General features: G+C 47.5%; 1 protein-coding gene across 1 annotated transcript in view; it reads right to left on the reverse strand.

Moving 5' to 3' along the window:
• The window catches only part of cdh11 (cadherin 11, type 2, OB-cadherin (osteoblast)), an 83,713-nt gene extending 74,898 nt beyond the window's left edge, over positions 1-8,815 (reverse strand). The window contains exon 1 of the mRNA XM_068568722.1: positions 8,314-8,815. The gene's annotated coding sequence lies outside the window, so the exon portion shown is untranslated. The remainder of the gene's footprint in view (positions 1-8,313) is intronic.
• Between the last annotated feature and the right edge of the window lie 1,069 nt (positions 8,816-9,884).

Raw genomic sequence — 9,884 nt, forward strand, 5'->3', positions numbered from 1 at the left:
AGAGAGAGGGGAGAGAAGAGAGGAGAGATGTGAAGAGAGAAAGAGGAGAGAGAGAGAGAGAGAGAGAGAGAGGATGTAGAAGGAAGGGAAGAGGCGACGGAGAAGGAAGGAGGGAGAAGTGATAAATCCCGGTGTGATCAAAGCTTGGCTTTGACATCACGAGGAGGCCTCGCCAGCGTGCCGAGTGTGTTAATGCGAGACACACACACACAATCCAAAACATGAGAGTGTGTGTGTGTGTGACCGATAAAGAAGAAGAAGAAGAAGAAGAAGAAGAAGAAGAAGGAGCCTCATCTCGTGTCCATCCGTGGGATGCCGATGCGCACAGTCACGGTTCAGTCAGCGTTGTGATCGTTTTGTCAGCGGCTTTTCATTTCGCTCTAAATGCGTTAAGAATCTACGGGTATGAAGGAGAAGAAGAAGAAAGAAATAAAGAATCCCATTATCTAACGCCCACTCCTGCCGCACCACTAAAGAGAAGAAGAATGCGCCACCGCTCCTCTTTCTCACTCAGGCTGTCATAACAAGCTCGACACCGGCAGACAAACAAATCGCTCGCCATTCCTCCACTTCTGTGACATCTCTCGAAATAACACGACCACCGAAATGATTTTTGGCGGTAAATCGGCGGCGGCGGCGGCAAAAAAAAAGGTGTCGCCGTAACTCAATCTTGAGAGAACCCCCCCCCCACCATTTAACCCACACACACACACGCACACACACAAACACACACACACACACACACACACACACACTTAAAGCTTCTCTTGGCAGGAAATATTAGCGAACGCGTTTCTCACAATGGGAAGCTAAAGATGCTAAATAAATAATGTGGCTCGGCGGAAAAAGCGGAGACGGTAAACACGGAGATTAGGCCATTTATTTCCAGAGAGAAACTTTCTACAAGCAGGCGCCAGCCTCCCTCCCTCCCTCCCTCCATCCCTCCCCCCCCCCACGTCTCTTCCCACGACGACATCGGACGCCACACATCACAACAATTTGTCGTGCGCTCTGCCCTCCGGCTGCGTGTTAGCGATGTTCATTACGCGGCTATTTCTGTCCTCACGCCGTCACTCAATGTCGTCTCCCACTTTCTTGCTAGTCTAAAGCTGTGGGGAGAAGGGAGGCGGGGAAAAAAATAAAATAATGTGCTGTGGAGGGACGCATGACAAATGCTCCTGCAGCGGACGAAGGTCACAGTCGCGCGTTTTATTTTGGACCGCTGAGCCACCAGGACGCCATTTTTTTATTTGTTTTCCTTGCGTCCGTTAAACGATCTATCAGCAGATCTGCTCGTCCGCCGGCGCTTTTACATGCAGGCCTCCTGTCTAACCCTGCTGTTAATCAGATGAGCTCCGTGCTGCATTTGTGTGTGTGTGTGTGTGTGTGTGTCTTTTGGCCTTGCGGCAGGTGGTTCAGCTTCAGCTTGTCTGTTTACGGGCGGTGTCCACCTGTTTGGAGCCATTCTGGCAGCCGCTAACATGAACACTGCACACGCACACACGTGGTATGAATGCACGCACACACACACACACACACACACACTCACACACACACACTTGAGACTATCCCCGTCTGTCCAAAAAGTGTTCACCTTTGCAAATGTGTTCCATCAGCAAAATTAACTCGCTGCAATCAACATAACCGTGTTAAATATGGTAATCCACAACACACCGTCTGCGTGTGTGTGTGTCTGTGTGTGTGTGTGTGTGTGTGTGTGTGTTTGATCAACGTACTGGCAAGCTTAGCGGAGTGAAATGATGGAGCGGGAGACAGCGAAGGATGAAGGTGACGAAGTGAGAGAAGGAAATAGATGAAAGAGTTGCGTTGACGGACAACAATCTGTCAAAGAGCAGTGTGAGGACGTCGCTTTGGGCTTTCTCAAAGTGTTAACACACATCTTCACATCATATATATATATATATGTATATATATATATATATATATATATATGTATATATATATATATATATATATATATATATATATATATATATATATATATATATATATATATATATATATATATACAGAACAGCGGATGGATTATTAGTCAAATAATCTTGGGCTACTGGAAAAATGGGAGAAAGATAGTCGAAAGAGAGAGCTATGAATGACTACTTCAGTGGTGGCTTTCACACACACACACACACACACACACACACACACACACACAGAGTTAATTATTATCCTGAATAATGAGAAGCAAACGACTCATTAAATCTCTCCTTGACCCGCGTGCGGACACGTGGCCTCTCCTCCCTCCTCTCTTTCTTCCTCACTGACTCCGCCGTACGTCGCGCACAAACCTGTCAAACCAGAAGCCTCTCGACCGCGAATTATTAATTGTCATTAAAACTAAAAAAAAAAAAAAAAATCCAGCGACCCCAATTCAGAGTTTTCTTTTTACCGAAGTGAAGGAAAGCGAAGCGCCTGACTCTCTGAGTCGTTGACCTTCACCACGTATCCCTCGCTTACTTCCTCTCTCCTCGGTGTCTGAATGACGCCGACTGAAGCAAAAAGAATAAAATAAAACCTGTTTACGCTTGTTTAAATACCTACCAATTTATGACCTGCTTTTATCGGTTTCTATTTGTTTTCTTGTGTTTTTTGCAGCTCCATCTTTTTTTTAATGCGTTTTATTACAGTGTTTTTTAATCTGTACAGCACTTTGTGACCTCTTTGTCCGTGAAATGTGCTTCATAAATAAAATTATGATTAATATTATACTAAAAAAGAAAGAAAAACAACCTTGGTCTTCTTCCCCTCATGTGAACGGTGTCATGAGACCACAAACCACCTGACCGCACCGAACCACTGTCACAGAAAACAAATTACACACAGATTCTCCCTCTCTTTCTCTCTCTCCCTCGCTTTCACTCTCTCTCTCTCTCTATCTCTCTCTGAGGTGCTCGGATCAATACCGCTCTCTATCTGCCGTAATCAATTCTCATTCTAATCCGATCAATGCGCCGCGTCAACGCCGTGTTCAGATCATCAATAGAGGAATCGATAAAATCGCTCGTTAATCCCGAATTACCATTGATCCTGACTCTCTCTCTCTCTCTCTCTCTCTCTCTCTCCTCCCCCTCTCCATCCACCCTTCTCTCTCTTCTGATGCGTGGGAGGTAAAAGGTTATGCTAACCCGACAAGCTTCACTTTGGCGTTAAGAGCATCTCTTAAAAAGTTAACATTTAATTGATGTTGGAGTGTTGCCGCTCCGCCACGTTTTGTGTGTTTTTTTTAACTATTATTTGCTGGAAGTGGTGACCTTGATGTTTTCTGCTATTATCTGTTTCCTGTCTCCATAATGAGAGCGCATGCAGGACAATGAATGTGAAAAGCATTCCCCCAGTTTACTGACGTTGATGTTAAGTTGTATTCACTGTATTCGTCCTTCACAGGGTTAATGGTGGGGGTTGGATTAAATCCCAGCATCATTCACGTCAGTCAACACGATGTAGGGCCAAATTATCACTTTACACTTGTGCCTCGGGACAATGGCGCCTCGTTATATGGAGAGCTGAGATTGTGCTGCAATTTTTGATGTATCAAACGGGTAAGCCACTCATATGCAAGTGACTTTAAAAAGTGAATTTAAGTAATTATGTCAAATCAAGAAAATGACCTCAGACCTCCAGGTTGGATTCAAACGGGCAGTTTTTTGAGTTGGTTTAACATGCGATCAAGAAATGGGATTTTTTTTCACAAAGTGAGAGGACTAAAGAGAAACTTAAAAAGTCAGTTGAGGGTAAAGTTTGGCCAAAATGTTGTCGGGGAGGAGATAACGGCAGCAATGAGCCGACTGCATCTGTTCATCAAAGCCACGTTCTTCTCCGGTTCATTTATTCGTGTCACGGGAAGCTGGAACAATGGCGGACGAAAACCACGCGAGAGCACGGGAAAAAAAAGAAACGCTGACAACAGGCCACAAGATAAAATGGTGTCGACAGCAGCGAACCACCAGCACATGAATCCAGGAAATCACCCCCACCGACCACCAACCACCGGACCCCTCGGTCCATCCAAACAAATCAACCACTGTCTCTCTCTCTCGTGAAGAGGTTAAAGGTCAGAAACACTAATTACAGACTCTGTCATTTAATCTGGTCGAGGTCGAAGATTAGAGATATAATCCCATCACACTGCCATGGGAAACCATGAGGAGGAGGAGGGCATGAAAACAGAGATGAAGAGCTGACGGGGAACTCGGTGGGTCGAAGGAAAGATGGCCATCCGAGGGTCAACTCGAACCGGTCTCGACTCCCCCCCGAGATCGAGATCTCGGGGTTCAGATGATCGCTCTAAAATCAACGGAAAGCACTCGGTAAAGAAGAGAAGACATTGTGCGTGAGTTCAAAATGACGTTGAACTAAACAGATGGACGGACGTGCCGCGACGTCGCTGACGTAGCTTATGTAGCTAACGTAGATTCGAAAGAACGCTTTCTAGGTTGTTCCACTCCGCTGTCCTCCAGTGTCGATATCAGACGTCCTGCGGAGAGAAAACAAGCCGTTTAACCGGCTGTCTGATGTCGACCGACTCTGCTTTCTATTGGACCCGTGCGGAGGCAGAAGGGGGGAGGAGGAAAAAAACAACTCTCCACCCGGAGGTAACAGAAGCCAGTCACGGCGGACATGCTTATCCAGACGGACTCGACTAGACCTGTGTGTGTGTGTGTGTGTGTGTGTGTGTGTGTGTGTGTGTGTGTGTGTGTGTTTGGGGTTTTGTGCAGATTGAATCCTGCATCCCTGGGGAGCCTAACTACCTCTCCATCTCTCTCTGACTCTGGCCCTCTCACAGCGAAAGAAACAAAGAGAGAGAGAGAGAGAGAGAGCCGAGAGAGAGAGACAGAGAATGAAAAAACGGAGAGAGAGAAAAAAAGAGATTTGGAAAGAATTGGAAAGAAAGAGCAGAAGAAAGAAGGAGCAGAAGCAGTCGCCGCCGCCACAGCGAAGCCCAACAGCTCCCTCTGTCGTCGCCCGGTGAAGGTCTGGTGCTGCTCTCCCCCCTTTTCGCTTCTCCTCCCTTCTTCTCCTCCTTCCACTCCCTTCAACATCTCGCCCTTCTGTCTCCCCCATCGCTTCTCCTCCCTCGTGGCTCGGGGAGGGAAACAAGCCCGCGCCGCCGCCGCCGCCGCCGCCGCCGCCGCTTTGTGAGGACGGAGCAGCTGGCGGCTAATTAAATGTAACGATTACAGTGTCATAAATTAATCCCTCCGTCTGCCCCCGGGGGGAACGTCAGCCGGCTGCTCACACTCGGCCCAAACTCGGCCCGGTCGTCTTGCTTCTTTTCATCCAGAAGATTCCACATTTTAGGGAACGTGCAGAAGCCAGCACGGCTCGGACATCTTTAAAAGTGTCTGGGAGTCAGACTCCAGTGGGGTTGTTTTTTTTTCCGTGGAAAACGTGAGAATTTCAAGTGTTTTAAGCAGGAAGACGAGGCTCAACGTGTGCTTTGCTTTCACGTATATATTATTTATTATTATCTGTATTGTGAGTGTGCGGCTTAACTGGAGCGGCCTAGTTGTGTGTCTTTTTTTTTATTTTCGAAACTCACGTTCCTCACGTTTAATTAGATCTCCACAAACTACACGGGACACGGTACTTTCCTCTGCCAGCTCACGGGGGAAAAAAAAAAAAAAAGCGCCGGAAGATGAAATATCCAACGAACCCGACGGCTGCGTTTCTCGTGCCACTTTCTTTGGCCGAACATCAGTGAAGTATCTGATACCTTATCTCCTCCCTCCTTCCCCTTCATCCTTCTTCCCTACATACTTTGATCTGTCATCCAAGCCGGGTTTCCATATCTCGCTCACCCGCTGAAGCCCAACAATGTATTGATACGAGGGAGGGAGGGATTCTGTGTTTCCGTCCTTTTAAAAGGCACGTAAAGACGGCGAGATGAAATGCAGCGCTGGATAGAAGTCACGCAGCCCTCCTCCTTTACCTCATCCTCCTCTTCCTCTTTTTTTTGTTGCCCCCAGCTTTTCTACCCGGTTTCTAACCCTCTCTCTCTCTCCTCTTAATTTGCCTTTTCATCCTCTCTCCTCTTCCCAGAACTGAATGACAGGAATACTGGAGCTCCCAGATTGAATTTGTGAATTAACCAAAACGTCCTCACTTTAAGGCGATACTTTGGTGCTATTTACACACACACAAAAGATTTTTTAAAAAGGCGTTTTCGTGGCGCCGAAGTGAGGAGGCTGTGATGGTGACGCCGCGGAAATTAGGGGAAATTCTTTTCTTGTGATGCGTCTCGTCTGAGCCGCCACCGAACCACAACGTAAACTCCAAAAGAAGCGACAAAAGGAGAAAAAAGGGGGAATTCTGTGTTTCTGTCTCCACAACGTTGACCGGTCTGTTGGCTAGTTAGCAAAACGCAGCGGCCCGGACACAAACCATGTAGGAAAGAAACCACGGCCGCGTGAATCACACTGGAGCTTTGTTAACCTCCCATGTAACACAAAAGTAGTTTTTTTCCTCCATTTTTTGTGTATCTCTTTAACAAACCGGAGCCGCTACCTCTGAAGGGTTTGCGTGTGTTTATTTAAAGCGCTAGCAGGAAGCAGCGCGGCGTGTAGCAGCCCGTAGAAACCCCTGATGCCGAATAAAATACAACAACAGCAAATGATTTTTCTCAATGGCTCCCACAAGACTAAGTGAAGGAGAGGGAGGAGGGAGAAGAGGAAGAGGAGTGTGGGAGAGACAGAGAGAGAGAGATGAAATGTGGAAGAGAGGTAGAGGAGGTGTAGAAGGGGCTTAAGAGGAGCAACAGTGTGGGAGACAGAGAGAGAGAGAGAAAGGGGGGAGATATTATTGCCTGCTTGAGAGCAGCAATCTTGAGTTGTGCCATGAATACCAAAAGAGTGCACAGCCCTCCAGTCAACGCCTCTCTCTCTCTCTCTCTCTCTCTCTCTCTCTCTCTCTCTCTCTCTCTCTCTCATTGAAAACTCAGCGGAATTGCAGCTGCTCAAATTATACACCGATATATCTCACTTACTCCCCCGTTAAGAAGAAGAAGGGAAAAAAAAGAGACTCCGCGGCCACTCAGTAAGCCATACATCCATAATTATTCATATGCAAATCTGCCACAATTACTCAGATGGTGTGACGTGGCCCTGGAAGAGGGAAGGGAGAGAGGGAGGGAGGGAGGAGGACTCCAAAAACCGGCTCGGTCCCGACTCCGCGCGCAGGACGCGGAGCCTCACGCGGCGCGGGGAGGTCTCCAAACGGACCGGATGTACCGGGTCTTTTTGTAGAGGGGGGGGGGGGGGGTGAGACAAGATATACCACAAAAAATGAGGGGGAGATAGTGAAGCGACGTGAGAGAAGACGACGTCAGGTTGAGAGAGAGAGAGAGAGAGAGAGAGAGAGAGGTTGAAGTTGATCGTCGGAGCTGTCTAAAAGAAAAGTAACGGACTCGTCGTTTCATTTGAAACATCGCGGTAATTGAGTGAATTATCTTGGGTTGTTTTTTTTTTGTCAATGATGCGATCTGACCGTGACACACACACGCGCGCGCGCACACACACACACACACACACTAAGTCTGATCCAAAGAAAAAGTTGTGCGCCGCCGTTACGCGGAGGAGCCGGGAGGCACCGAGGCGGAGGAGAGAGAGAGAGAGGGGGAAGAGATAAAGAGGGAGAGGGAGAGAGAGAGGGAAGAGAGAAAAAGAGCCCACACCGAGATTAGCCTCTCTATACGTGGCCAGACACGCGCACACGAAGGCACGCACACACGCCAAAATGAAGCTGCAAAATATAAATCTAGATATATTTTTAAATGCAGATGCACACTGACGCTGGGGGTGAAACACTAAACAACAACAACAACATTCTTGTGTGTTTTGTGATTTATAAAAAACGCACAAATCCAGCAGTCACCCGTCGTGCAGGGAAAAGTCCGCGCGGGTTCATCCATCAGCGCACACGCGCTCACATGTTGCCACTGCGCAAAGGCTGCGTGGGGTTCTCTCCCTCTCCCTCCGTATATTTGATCAAACATAAGAGGGGGGGGGGGGGCGTTGTATAGCTGCAATGTAATGTGTGTGCGTGTGTGTGTGTGTGTGTGTGTGTGTGAATCCAGAGTCAAACCCCAGAAAATCTCCCCAGCATCCCGGGAACCGACACATTTCCCTCACGGCGTCTCTCCGCCTGTTTTACGCTCATTAACAGCCTCTGCAGCGAGAGGAGGTGTGTGCGTGTGTGCGGGTGTGCGTGTGTGTGTGTGTGTGTGTGTGTGAATAGGACTGTGTTGAGCTGCCAACGGCTGAGCCTCAGTCCTCTCCTAACTCGAGCGGTCCTTACCTTGGAAGTGAGAGACTCCGTGCGCAGTCCGCCTCTCCAAGGAAATCCCTCCAATACATACAAGCCAGCCGCAAGAAATAAAACGACCACTTTCTCTCAACAAGTACTGCTTCCTTTCATCCGATGTCCAACACATCCACTGATGGAAAAGCCCAGTTTTTTTTTTTTTTTGGATCTGTTTGTTTGGAGAGGGGAGAAGAAAAAAAAGAAGCAACCCAAAATGTTCTTTCTCAAGGTGAACAACCCCAAAAAAAGGCACAAAAACAACGACAACAAAAAAACACCAAAGAGGGGAAAAAGAGAGATGACAGACAGCTGTAGTGCGTCTGGATTCCGAGATTGAAGTGATGAAGAGGGAGTGGGGATGGTTGGTGAGGAAGGTGGTGGTGGTGGTGCTTCTAGTCGGGAGAGAAAAGAAGGGAAATCACCGTAGCGTCCCTTCCCCTCCGCCGGGTATGAAATCCGTTACCGACAGAGCCGTTTATCCGTCCTCTCTCCAAGAGCCTCGGAAGCGGTGTGAGGGAAACTGAACGAGCGCGCAGCAGCAACGAGAGGGAGAGAGGGAGAGAGGGAGAGAGAGAGAGGGAGAGAGAGAGAGAGAGAGAGAGAGAGAGAGAGAGAGAGAGAGGGAGAGGGAGAGAGAGAGAGAGAGAGATGTTGCTGCCGATGGAGGGCGTTGGAAACTAGAGTAACCCTCCTCTCACTTCCTCTTCTCTCTGCATATTCAGGGCTTGTTGCAGTCGGCTAATCATACAATATTTTGCCATAAGTATAATATTTAACCAGCCCGTCACGGGACTGTGGGGATAAGTTGTGGCACCATGCAAGATGAATAATATTATATGAGATATGTTTTTTAAAAAAATCCTTAATTTTGCTGCAGAGAAACATTTGTTCCTTGTTAAAAGCACTTGTGCTGAGTAAGTGTGTTGAAATGTTGTTATTATTATTATTATTATTGTGATGCTGCTCAGCGCTTCAGACCGAGAGGCTGCAGCACAACGAGCCCCGAGGAGGGAGGAGAGGGAGGGTAGAGGAGGGGTGGGGGTAAGTGAATGCAACAGTTGCTCTTTCCTCATTGGCTGAGAGCAGCGGCCAACCGCTTTGGATTATCAGAGGCAGCCAATGAGAGGAGAGGAGGGGGGAGGGGCTTCTGTGGAAGACCCTCCGCTCTGAGAGGCGATTGGCTGAATATGAAGTCTCTGTTTAAAATGTCTTCTGGCCAATGAGGAGAGAGGAGGAATGAACTCGTCTCATTTCAGTCAACAGATGCTTTATGACTGGCTCCATCCAGGTCTCGTAGAAGTATTAATAAAGCCAAACGTTTTGGATTTATTCACGTGTTTACAAAAGTGTTTGCACCATACACTCTTTTAGATTATAATATGACTTGTTTGCTGCATAAGTTTTGATGAGATATATTCCATGTTTTCATAGAAAAAAAAACACCCAGATGTCTCCAAGTGAGCCGTGACTCTGACGTCCAAAAAGTTGTTAACTTAGTTATGTTTAGGAAAAGGTCGCGAAATAATTAGTTAGGTTTAGGAAGAGATTGTGAAATACATTTTAAG

This window comes from Clinocottus analis, unplaced genomic scaffold, assembly GCF_023055335.1.
Source record: "Clinocottus analis isolate CAN_PGR_092001 unplaced genomic scaffold, fCliAna1.0.p SCAF_8, whole genome shotgun sequence".
Lineage (NCBI taxonomy): Eukaryota > Metazoa > Chordata > Actinopteri > Perciformes > Cottidae > Clinocottus > Clinocottus analis.